Source organism: Echinops telfairi, unplaced genomic scaffold (assembly GCF_000313985.2).
Source record: "Echinops telfairi isolate 266 unplaced genomic scaffold, ASM31398v2 ScPeMD7_1957;HRSCAF=2489, whole genome shotgun sequence".
NCBI lineage: Eukaryota > Metazoa > Chordata > Mammalia > Afrosoricida > Tenrecidae > Echinops > Echinops telfairi.
The window spans coordinates 1,875,661-1,878,935 of record NW_022105855.1 but is presented as its reverse complement, the minus strand read 5'-3'; positions in this window follow the sequence as shown (position 1 = coordinate 1,878,935).

Genomic DNA, 3,275 nt, shown 5'->3' with positions numbered 1-3,275 from the left:
TGTTCCTGAGGGGTTTATCTGTCCTGGATTCTGTGTGTTGACAGCTCTTATCTGTATGAGTGTACATGCTCTGGTCTAGCCGGATTTGCAAGGTAGAACTGGGGTCATGATAGTGGGGTGGGAGGGAGGAAGCATTAAATAACTAGAGGAATGTTGTATGTTTTGTTGGTGCTATACTGCACCCTGACTGACTTGTCCATTCCTTGTGATCCTTCTGTGAAGGGATGTACAATCTACAGATGGACTTTGGGTCTCCACTTCACCCCATCCCCCGCCCCCTCATTCACATCAATATGATTGTTTGTTCTGGGTCTTCTAATACCAGAAACCTGATCCCATAGACACCTCATGAGGACACAGGATGGTGTGCTTCTTCCATGTGGGCTTTGTTGCTTCCTACCTAGATTGCTGCTTGTTTATCTTCAAGCCTTTAAGACACCAGACACTATATCTTGTGATAGCCGGACACCATCAACTTTCTTCACCACATTTGCTTATGCACTCATTTTGTTTTTAGCGATCATATTGGAAAGGTGAGAATCACGGAATGTCAGGTTATTAGAACAAAGTGTTCTTGCGTTGAGGGAGTACTTGAGTAGAGGCCTAATGTCCATCTGCTACCTTAATACTAAACCTATAAATATATGCACATAGATCTATTTCCTTATCATTATATATAGATATATTTACATATGTATGCGCCTGTATTTGTAAATGTCTTTTGCCTCCTAGTTCTTTCCTCTATTTCCTTTTACTTTCCTCTTGTCCTACTATCATGTTTGACCTTTATTTGGCTTTCAGTAATTCCTCTAGGCTACATTGCACTTGATCAAACCCCACCAGGCATTCTATGCCCTCCTTGCCATCAATTTTAGATCACTTATTGTTCCTTTGTCCCCGGCTTTGTTGGCTCCCAACTTCCTTTCTCCCACCTACCCTTCTCCCATGTCCCCTGGAACTATTGGTCCTGTTGTTTTCTCCTTGGGATTGTTTATCCTGCTTATCTTATATAGATAGACATGAAAAAAGAAATAAATAAAGAAAAGCCTATAAGTAGTTCCAGGTCTGTATGTTGACTTTTATGATTGTTTTCTGACAAAGTCTGATGAGGTGCCAAGCCCTGCCCCCAAAGTCTATTTTGGGGGTTCCTCAGGGACTTCATTGCACTGCTCCCCTTGCTGCTCTGTTGCACTCCCTTTGTGCTTTGCCCCGGGGTGTGTTGGGGTCAGACCAGGGACAGTTCCTGCACTGTGTCTCCAGTGTTGTCCCCTGTAGTGCTGTGGGTCATTCAGGGGACACTGTGTCTCCTGGTGGGGCCAGCCTTACAGTCCTCGCTGTGCATTGGCTGCTCTGTGCAGGATTATCGTTCTCGGGGCTTGGTGGGCCAAGATGCAGTCCTCTCTTTCTCTCTTCTTCCCTCTTACTTTGTTCCCAAGTAGAGCTAGGTATTGACTTCCTTGCCCAATGTTAATTGAAAATTCTTCCTCGGTTCCTGACTTCTTGTTGGTCTCATGACCTCCAGATTTGCCTTGCCTCGGTCCATGCTCTGGATCCCCTTAGTTGTTAAGTACCTGGGAGTGGGATGGTCAATTTCTGTCCATTGTTACTCCACGTGACAGAGTGGAACTAGCCAATAGGATGTTTTTTCTCTTATGAAAGAAAACGTGTTAAATTGCATTTTACTAAAATCAAAAACTTCTGCTTTGTTAAAAACACTATTAACAGGCTGGAGAGAAAAATGCAGACAGAAAGAAACATTACAAGGCAATTATAGGAAAAAGGACTTGTAACTAAAGTATGCGGAGATTCTTAATATTCAACAAGAAAACAATCCAGTCAGAAATGGACAGAAGTTTGGAACAGTACCGTCACAAGGAAGGCAGGTAAGGGGACCAAGCGTATGAAGAGAGGCTCCGCTCCGCGCTCTCGCTGTGGGTGCTAGGGGCCTCCGAGTTGGGCTTCCGAAGCTGTCATCTTTGTGGGATCCAATTGCCAGGCCTTTTCTCCCGCAGAGCCACTGGGTGGGTCCAGGCTCGTCCACCTTCAGATTAGCAGCTGATCCTGGTCTGCTCTGCTTGCCCTCCCTCAGATCTTACTACAAACCCGTACCTGCTACCACTCCCTTGCTTTATAAACCTCACCTGGCAATTCCTCCCTTCAACTTCTCGCTTCGCTGGAATTTTATTTTATGCTTGTAGAACAGAGGGGAAAGATACTAAAATGATATGCTGGCAATCGTTCCTCGCCTTCTGGTACGTAAGGAAGAATGGATCCTTTGTTTACCCGGCTCAATAGAGGGCCTTTGTTGAATTAAGCAGAGTGGCTGGCACCGAGGAGACTTAGAAAACCGAGAGGAGACCTAATTGCTCTCTCCAATACAAAATAAGGGAGGCATTTGGAAGAAAAATTTATGAGGAGATTGAAGAGAGGAGGAAGTAGGATGGTAGGTGAGGGAGAAAGTGAAGCTGGACAAACCATTCTAAGCTGTAGATCATCTGAGGAAATAGAGAAAGAAATGCAAAGACCATTTTTAAAAATTGCACTTTTGGTGCAAGAATGCAAGCACAATCCATGGTTGTGGCCCTTGGGCACCCTCAGGCCTGGAGAGGAACTCCCTCTTGTGGCTCAGTTTCCAGGCCCAAAGAGGAAGTTGTAGAAGGAGAATAACACTATTGGTGTATGCACAGCTTAGAATGATGGACTCTTTGGGATCAAGAGGGTAGGGCGGGTAGCCTGAACAACTATTCAAGGTCAAAGGGGCAGCATTAATTCAAGGACAAATTTCAGACAGGTTAGAGAAGAAGGAGAAATAGAAACAGGAATGTGGCAGTTACATAATCTCCTGCCAACTTAAGGGATGGGGTGGAGTCTAGCTTGTCAATCAGGTCATAGCCAATAATGCCTCTATGTGGGCTTGGCCTTCTCCTATGGGTTCTGGGAACTCCTGTCTTCCTCCCTGGAGGCGTGATACACACTCTCTCTGCTACACATTCTGTTGACAAGTCACATGGAGCCATGCTAATGGAGCCAGAGCCCTGGAGCTGGAGGAGCCATGTGGAGACCCATGCCAGTACTGAGATGCTTCCACCACCACTGGATCCACAAGACTTCCCACCCACAGGCCTGTGATCTTCCTTGCATTTGGCATCATTGCATCTGCTGTGTGAGTCTGAAGAGGAATTCATAGACTGGTATCGGACATATGCGCTAATATCGGACTTATGGAGTTGAACTGGGCTGGGATGTTTTCTTAGTATACATTTACTCTTTGATAT